The following is a 10,403-nucleotide window of genomic DNA, read 5'->3' as shown; positions in this document are numbered from 1 at the left end:
CTTTTGTTGGAGTGAAAAGCAAGACGCTGCATTCCAAACGTTGACGCGAGCCTTGTATATCTCACCTATCCTGTCCCTGCCCGAAGGGACGGAGGACTTCGTTGTCTACTGCGATGCGTCCAATCAGGGCTTAGGATGTGTGCTCATGCAGCGAGGAAAAGTTATTGCTTATGCCTCAAGATAGCTGAAAACATATGAAATCAACTATACAACTCACGACCTAGAGTTAGGAGCAGTGGTCTTCGCACTAAAGATTTGGAGACATTATATCTACGGGACCAAGTGCACGATTTTCACCGACCATAAAAGCCTACACCACATCTTCGATCAGAAAGACTTAATCATGAGACAACGGCGATGGGTAGAGCTACTCAGTGACTATGAGTGTGAAATCCGCTACCATCCCGGCAAGGCCAATGTGGTGGCAGATGCCCTTAGCCGAAAGGAAATCTCAGGCAACAAGGCGAAGACGCTAACAATGACCATCCATTCCCACTTATCTGCACAAATCCGAGAGGCTCAGTTGGAAGCCCTAAAACCAGAGAACGTGTTGAATAAAGCCTTGAGGGGAATGGATAAGAATCTTGATATCAGAGGTGACGGAGTCTATTGTTTCATGGATCGAATCTGGACCCCAAAGTTTGGAGGTTTTATGGAGGTTGTCATGAATGAATCTCACAAGACTAGATACTCCGTGCACCCAGATTCAGATAAGATGTACCTGGATCTCAAGAAACTATATCGGTGGCCAAACATGAAAGCCGAAATTGCTACCTTCGTGGGCAAGTGTCGGACTTGCGCCAAGGTGAAGGTCGAATATCAGAAGCCCTCAGGTCTACTCCAGCAGCTCGAGATACCTAAGTGGAAATGGGAGATGATTACTATGGATTTCATTACCAAATTACCCAAATCTCCGAGTGGGTACAATACCATTTAGGTAATTGTCGATCGATTGACAAAATCCGCCCACTTCCTACCGATCAAAGAAATGTTCAAAATGGAAAGACTCACGCGAATCTACATTCAAGAAGTGGTCCAACTGCATGGTGTGCCTGTGTCCATTATCTCCGATCGAGATAGCAGGTTTACCTCGAGATTTTGGCAGTCCCTACAAAAGGCTCTTGGAACTAAGCTAGACATGAGCACAACTTATCATCCTCAGACAGATGGGCAGAGTGAGAGAACTATCCAGACCTTGGAAGACATGTTGAGAGCATGTGTCATTGATTTCGGAAAGTCATGGGACACTCATTTACCCTTGGTCGAGTTCTCATATAACAACAGTTACCACACCTGTATCAAGGTTACCCCGTTCGAAGCCCTCTACGGTCGAAAGTGCAGATCCCCTCTATGTTGGGCCGAGGTAGGGGACATGCAGCTAGCCAAGGGTCGAGTCCCCGGCAGTGCTCTCACTAGCCCTGAAATCATCCGCGAAACTACCGAAAAGATCATCCAAATCCGAGATCGATTGAAAGCCTCTAGAGATAGACAAAAGAGCTATGCCGATAAACGACGAAAACCCTTGGAATTCTAGGTTGGAGATCTTGTCCTTTTGAAGGTCTCGCCCTAGAAAGGCATGATACGCTTTGGAAAGCGTGGAAAATTGAACCCAAGGTACATAGGACCTTTTGAGATCCTCGCTAGGATCGGTCCAGTAGCATACAAACTCCGATTACCCCAAGAGCTTAGCAACATCCATCCTGTATTCCACGTCTCTAATCTTAAGAAGTGTCTATCCGATGAAACCCTTGTGATCCTTCTTGATGAAATCGAAATCAACGAAAATCTGAACTTCGTGGAAGAACCTATCGAAATCTTGGATCGAGAGATCAAACGAACAAAGCAATGCCGCATCCCAATAGTGAAGGTTCGCTGGAACGCCAAATGAGGACCTGAATTCACTTGGGAGCACGAAGATTCAATGAAACAGAAATATCCACATCTCTTTCCAAATCCATGATTTATATCTTAATTCTAAATTTCGGGACGAAATTTCCTCTAACGGGGGGATGATGTGACAACCCGAAATTTATTCTGTCACTGTAACCTACTTCCGTTAAAAAAATTTATTTTTATTGAAGTTTTTCCGTTGACTTTTTGAGTTAAGTAAATCAATCAAGGTTATTGTCGTAATTTCATACGTGTCGGAAAACGATAAATCACACAAAAAATCCCGCTTGCGGTTGATGTTTGGTGGACCCCCACCCTGGCCGTAAACTCGACCCTATATAAGGGTTGAGTGGTCGTCATTCCACCCTTTTTCACACTCTAGAACTTTCTCTCTCTACTCTCTCTTCAAAAGTTGGAATTTGATCAAGAAAACACTCCTTCAAACCTCTCATAAGTAGGTAAACCCTTCTAGCTTATTGTTTTGCTTAGTATACTTGCAAATCCATGGTTTAAACTCTCAAAAACCCCAAGAACATGAGTTTACGGTTTGGGAGCATCTCAAAACCGTAAACACCCTAAAAGGGGGTTTTGAGGCCCCAAAACCCTTCCAATGCATGGCTAATGACATAGAAACTTGCATGAATGATCCTAGAACCCCAAAACATGAAATGATAAGAGTAAACATGAGTTTACGGTTAAGGAATATCCCAAAACCGTAAACACCTTTTTAGGGTGTTAAAATGCCCTTAACACCTTCTATGACTTGAATGAGTGGCTAGAACCTTGTATGTTTACCCTAGAAGCACCAAACCATGAAAGAAAGTGAAAAACATGAGTTTACGGCCGTAAACTCATGTGTTTACAACCGTAAACTCCCCAAGGAGTAGTTCAAAAACCGTAAACTCCAAGGAAGGTCCATTTCAAGCCCAAATCACTTCCATGGCCCCTGATTCGAGTCTAGCATGGTTCCTTGAGTAGTTTAAGACCGTTGAGCACCCAATGACACCATTGCCATGAGTTTACAACCGTAAACTCATAGGGGAAATGGTCCCAGAATCGTAAACACCCCTAAGGCCACCACTTGAAGAGTAAACTCCATAATGAGGCCATACACTCCTTAAATGCAACCCATATCATTCCTAACACTTGAGATAAAGTGTTTTCACGCATTAGAGTGTACTTACTTACTTAATTAGTGATTTAATAACTAATTAGATACAATTATGTATCGATTCATGTTACATAGGATCCTCGCATGTGTTCAATTCCTTAATTGACACCTAGCATCCTACCCGGCACGTCCATCCATTCCACCCACAGCAGGTGAGTTCATACCCTACATTTTTCCGAGTTTTTCATGTTTTCAGGGGGGGGGGGGGGGAATACAAGAAAATCATAAAGGATTTTGTAATTTAAAACTGATGTAATTATAACGATTTTCTATCAAACTTTTAGATACCTTTATCACTTTTGTAGTATGCGGAGCATAAGGAACGCTTTCTAAATATAATTACATAGTTTTCAAAACAGCGTGGGAACTTATCAAACCATCCAAATTATTATGGGACTAATTTGGGATCTTCATTACTTGTTTTCGGATTCGAATTTCATGCAAAGTCAATATATAAACTATGTCTGATTTAGTTTATCCATTACTAATCTAGAGTATCATGCTAAATAATTACCTTATGTTTAATTATTTATACTTTACTTTGTTCCAAACGATTTTGAAACTCGATAACAGCCAATTATCCCATGAATTAGTTAATACTAGCTTGTGAGACTTATCTTCGTTATACCCTTCGGGGTACCAATAAATCCTCTCTGGTAGTATAACCAGAGTCTCCTGGAGGGAGAGCGTGAAATTTGTGGATAGATCTATTCGGGACTGACAATCCCACACCTAAACTGCTAGCTACAGTTAGGCGGGCACGCCTGGGGTGACTAATTTTGTAAATCGAACGACGCCTGAAGAACGTCAAGGAGGTCACGGGTTAAATCAGTATGGTTATACGACTCACAATACGTATAAACTAACTTTGTTCACGGATTACTTTCTTTCTTCTATAGTTTTCTTTATGTAATAAAACTACCTACCTACTTACTGGAGGGTATTCCAGGGACACAATTTATGGTCTTATCTTAAGTAGTAAAACTACTATACTTACTGGTGGTAACCAGGGTTTTCTTATCATATGGAAATTGACAAACATGTTAGAAAATATTGGATTTTCTTGGAAAACATGCATATGTATTTCATAACTCAGTAACAATGGTTTTCGATATTTACTGCTTTCTTTATCAATGGAACTTAAGTATTTTCACAAGATTTAGTAACCGGTTTTTCCTTACAAAACATGCTTATGAACTCACCAGCTTAATGCTGATATTTCTAAAACTGCTTGTATTCTCAGGTTAACGTTAGACATGTATTTCGCTTACTTTTGGAAAACACGGAGCATATAGAAGTTTCGTCTCTACTTTTGATTATACTGATGTATATAACTATGTTTTCAATGCTTTTAAACAAATGTAAATATTGTTATTGAAATGTAATGGTTGTGTTTACTATGCTTACTATGTATAATGGTTGTGATACTACGCATGACGTCCTCCGCCCCGGAATGTTTCCGCCGTCGGTTTCGAGGTGTGACATATATCAACCTATAAAAGATATACAACTATAAATACAATGGGTCCGTAGTGCTCTGACTAAAAGTATACTTATAAATGTAACAATATTATCAAGAAGTATACATACCTACATAAATATATACTAGAACAAGTATCACAAGTAGAACAAAACAAAAGTATTTAGATGTTGGACACAACAGTCAAACCTGGGCAGTTATGTAATCATATATGGGATAAATATAGTCTGATCAACTATAATTATTTGAGATACGATGAACATGTGTTTGGGAGTAATAGTGGTATTGCGACGAGCATAAAACTTACCAAACCCTATATACAAAGAATCTATAGAACAAAACCTAGAGTAAAATACTATAGGAGTATTTTAGGATGCTATTCAATAACAAGTCTAAAAGTGTACCATAACAAGAAACTTAAGAATCAAACACAAAAAAATACTATAGGAGTATTTTGGATAACTATAAATAACTTATGTGAGAATTAAAAGACCCTTCCTGATAGGTCTATAATTGCTGAGTGTATACTTCCAAAGGTTATATATAATAAAGATCTTATAGACTTAGAATGTGTGGTTTCGCTTCACTTCCTTTTCCTTATTTGGATGTGGATTTAGAGTAGTATCACATATTCGAAGTTCTATTAGATCTGAGTTATATATAATTTGTATACACTATGTGATTATAGAAGGACCCAGTCAGGATCACAATTTAAAATTTGTTACTAGAAATAGTTTAGATTAGTCTCATAGATTCTTTAAACATTCCCATTCTCGCACCGACAACTTAGCTAGAGATACCACCTCACTAGGATAGTCAACAGAGGAATCAAGGATGAACAAGGAAGGATCCACAGAGAGAACTTCGAGAAGGGATTAGACGAGGAGTACGAAGCTAGAGAAATACTCGAAGATATCATAGGAACATAAGGAGACAGCAAATCACTTTCATCAAGAGTAGGACAGAGAATAGAGGAAACCACTCGTGGGTCATACGAGGTGGCGGAATACTGTATACATAACCCCAATTGCTAATAGATCAATATGACCTAGTGAGTCGGTGAATACACCACTCACACTATATGTTAGGCTTATAGCCTTTATAATTACAACTTGCTAATAACAGTAAATCAGGTCGCATAATTTCAGTTGAGGATAACCACAACCATTAATTCATAAGTCTATTTTATATCGACCTCTATTATGAATTGTTTACAAAACCACTTTGAAAACGTGAAACGTGAAACACTCAGAAAACCTAGTTCGGATAACACTTGACTTGATTTCGTTCCTAAAAACTTATCCTTATTTCATCTTTTCATCTGTTTAGCTAAAAGATGCCTCCCAGAAGAAATCCTAGACGCTTTAACATCCCAACAACAGGATCTCCACCACCGCCACCACCTCCACAATTCGATGCTGCACTATTTCAGGCAGCAGTCACTGCTGCAGTATCCGCAACCATGACACACATCAATGTGACTGTTACCAGTGAGTCGGGTAGCGGTATTATCAACCATAACCACATGCATTAGAGTGAATGTTCCTATAAGGAATTCAGAAATTGCAAACCCAAAGCTTTCGATGCAATTGGAGGAGTCCTTACTTTGATGCAATGGTTTTAGAAGACAAAATCAGTCTTAAAGATCTGCTAGTGTCCAAAAAGAAGCAGAGTAAGATTTGCTGCTTGCACTTTCACAGGAAGAGCCCTCATATGGTGGAATGGCGATGTGAAGTCACTGAGTCTTACAGTGGCAAATTCAATGATAAGGGGAAAATACTATCCTAGAGGCGAAATACAAAAGCTAGAGGAACAGCTTATGAATCTCACCATGACTAGATCTGATGTAGTGACCTACACTGATAGATTTAGTGATTTAGCGGCAGTATGCCCCGAGATGGTTTCTCCAGAGAGCAAGAAGATAGAGAGATACATATGGGGTTTATCTCCTCAGATGCAAGGAGATGTGTTATCATCCGAACCAACCACTTTCGATAACGCCAAACGCTTTGCACAGAGGCTTGTTGACATTGAAGCCAGCCAAGGCGTGATGACTCCTGTCTATGAGTCAACAAAAGGGGATGGCTACAAACGAAAGTCTTGGAGCGATAAAAAGGGGCAGTCAACACAAGAGACTAAGAAGAAACAACAGTTGGTTACGATTCATGCTGCCATAACTCCTGCCACTCCAGCACCTGTTAGCCAATATAATGGAACACTTTCGAAGTGTAACAAGTGTAACTTCCATCACACCGGAGCTTGTCGAGAGATGCATTGTGAAAATTGCAACAAGAAGGGGCACACTGCTCGTTTCTATAGGGCACCGGCACAAGCTATCTCCCAAGTCCCTGGCCTACCGGAGTTAGCCAGGCTTGCTATGGTTGTGGCGAAAGGGGGCACATAAAGAGAGATTGCCCAATAACAAAGAACTCTGGCGGAGACGGGAGGATATTAATGATCACCGCAGGGGACACTATTCCGGACGCACATTGAAATATCTGGTACGTTCCTTAATGATAATGTTAGATTTTTAAACTTTTAAAAACTAGTGCAACTTAAGCCATATCATTCTGCGAGATTCCATCAGTTCTTAGGAATTCTCGTGCTACTAGTACTCGCTTGAGGCGGTACATCTTGTTCATAGCAGTAATAACGTAGATAAAACTAAAGTACTGAAATTTTTACATAGGTTGCACCGTCGTGTTTTTGGAGCACCTTTCTAAACTAGTCTAATGCCTTTTATTCTAAATGGTTCGACATCGTCATTTGACTTGAGCCGATTCAATCCTCATCGTACCAGCTTCATGCGAAAATTCTTTTCCCGTAATCGACCTTCTAACGAAGCCTTCATTCCAAAACTTTGAGCTACTCATGCGAACGGTGCCTTATGTTTCGTAACATTCACGAAGTACCCTCAGTGGACCTCCCCGGAATACCACTCGTACAGTACGTCGAGTTCAATATCAAGGACCCATACGGTTAATCTATCGCTGATGAGTGTGTCCGCAAGAGTGGTACATAATTAAGGTTCTACAGGCTTAGAATTGATGATTCCGCTTTAAATCCTTTTCCTTATTTGGATGTGGCTTTAGAGAAGAATCATTTATTCAACTGCCTTTTCAATCTTAATTATATACGACTCGTATACACAAGACCGTGATCGACGAACCAGGTATGAGTGCTATCGTGGACTTCAGGACGGAGACTACCCAAGACTACGAGTGATTGTGCTACCATGCGAATAAACGTAGAAGCCAAACCAATACCCTTCCCACCGACCAGAACAAGAGATGCAGATGGAACAGGAGTACCTACCCCTTTCCTTAATTCATGAGTAATCGCTTTAGACTCTGAATTTCAGGACAAACTTCCCCTTAACAGGGGGATGATTTGACAACCCAAAAATTTATGCCTTGTAAAGTCAATCCAATCAACCAAAGGTCAGAATTAATTCTATTGCCTTTTAGCCTTGTTAAGGTTTGTTCTGATGAGTTCTAAATCTCGTACACTTAAGGATTGAGTGTTTTGAAGTATTAGCTCGAGATCAGAAGGCTACACCTGAACCAAAAAGCCAACCACATGGGTTTTACGGCCGTAAACTCTATTCATGGCCGTAAACACCCTCCTAGACGTGAACGAGCACTTATATATATGATAGTTTGCTTCATTTTCCTTCGTTTCTCCAAGTCTTAGCCGTAAACTACCCTTTCTCTCTCAAGTATCATACAAGAAAAGCTCTCAAATCACTCCAAAATCGTAAAAGTCTCATCCTTTGCTTTTGTACACTTGAAAGCTCTTTGATTCCATATTGATTCATCACTTTTCCTTCAAGATCTTCAAATCACCAACTTTTCACCAAGAACACACACTTGTTCTTAATGGCCGTGAATACCCTAAGGTCATCCAAAGTGTGAGTATTTATTCTACCACCTTGTTATCCATTAGAAGCTCTTGTATCCTCATAAGACAAACACCCTAAAAGCAAGAATCAAGATCCAAAATGCATCATTTTGGAGTGTTTACGGTCGTAAACACTTTGTGTGGCCGTAAACTCATATCCTTTGGCCGTAAACACTTGGTGTGGCCGTAAACTCGTCTCATTTGGCTGTAAACTCCCTTTAGTCAATCACATGTGATTGTAACACTTCATTGCAAGTGTATCCTAGTCCTTAAGGGTGTTTCCTTGCATGTTAGTTGTTTAAAACACTAATTACATGCCTTATATTCCATTATATGTTATTTAGGATTCGTTTGTGTCTTGGGAATCCATTCGTGGAACTTCTCATCCTTACTCGAATCTTCAATTGAATCACCCACATAAGGTGAGTTCATACCCCTATGTTTCACCACTTTTCACTGTTTTAAGGGGGTAATACAAATCTAAATGCAAGGAAATTGTGTTTACAATAAATGAAATTCTTTAAATATTTTAAATGACACCAAGTCACCAAACTGCTTTTAAACATTGTTAAACTCTTTTAAATATTAGAAAATGCTTTTAAATGTTTTATAAAATCTTTTTAACTTATATTGTGTATAAGTCATGTTTATATGTATATATTTATGTAAATAATATTTAAAGGGCTTAGGACTGATGATTCGCCTTATTTCCTTTTCCTTGTCTAGATGTGGGTTTAGGGTAAAGTTAATTGTCCGACTGTCATTTCAATTTTACTTATATATATATATATATATATATATATATATATATATATATATATATATATATATATATATATATATATATATATATATATGAATGTAAAAGTTAGTCAAATCAGGTTTCATATTCCCTTTGTAACATGTCGAGCAAAGGGAGTGCATTGATGAATATCACATGCTTAACATAAAATACTAGTAAATTATAGTAGGTATAATTTAGGGGTCAGATCATGATAACAGTCGTCTTAAACATGTATATGGTTTAGTTACAGCTTTAATTACAAAATGGTTTTTAGAGTATTATTCGTAAACTCGTTAAAACACTCAATTTGTAAGACACGTCTTCGTGTACTTATCTAAGTACATAGGGAAGCCTAAACCTATTTAACCAGAGTCTCTTGGAAGGAGAAAATGAGTTTGTCTATAGATCTATATGGGACTGATAATCTTGCACCCTGACTGTTAGCTACAGTTGGAATTTAAGTTTCGGGGTGACAAATGTCATAAACAATTTCGGCGTTTACAAAGCATCGTGTCAGGTTATCAGTCGGATCAAGTATGGTTATAGGTACTCACATGGGAGAAACTTACGATATTCTTACGTAGTAATATACTTTCTAAATAGTCTTAAGGAGTAGTTTCTGTGATTATTTGGCATGTACACCCAAGTTATATGTGATGAGAAACTGATAGACAATGGAAGGTGTGAACTCTGTTTTACTTCCCTTTTCCTTGTTTGGATGTGGGTGTATGATAGAATCACATAATAAATTGTCTGTCTGTTTCTGATTATATATAATATGTATATACTAAGTGGTCATGGGATGGTCTTAACATTCATATCAAGTTATTGATGAACATAACAAACGCAAAACAGTCTTTTCTATGGTTTTATGGTGAGTTAAAACTAACTATAAAATAACATAGTACATCAACACTCAGTTAGAACCCAACAATTTATTATCCGCCAAATATTGATTATATTATAACGTGTATAAGCTAGGTAATCACATATATTAACTCAACACTTAGTTATAATCAGTATAACTTAAATGACTTATTTGTTTGATCTATAATCCTTTAGCTTATACATTAGGGTTATATACGATGAAGACCTGATAGATTGGAGAATGTGTGAATTCCATTTTACTTCATTTTCCTTGTTTGGACGTGGTCTTATGGTGAAATTACATAATCGAC

The sequence above is a fragment of the Lactuca sativa genome, chromosome 9, assembly GCF_002870075.4.
Source record: "Lactuca sativa cultivar Salinas chromosome 9, Lsat_Salinas_v11, whole genome shotgun sequence".
NCBI classification, from domain to species: domain Eukaryota; kingdom Viridiplantae; phylum Streptophyta; class Magnoliopsida; order Asterales; family Asteraceae; genus Lactuca; species Lactuca sativa.
This window is presented reverse-complemented; position numbering follows the sequence as displayed.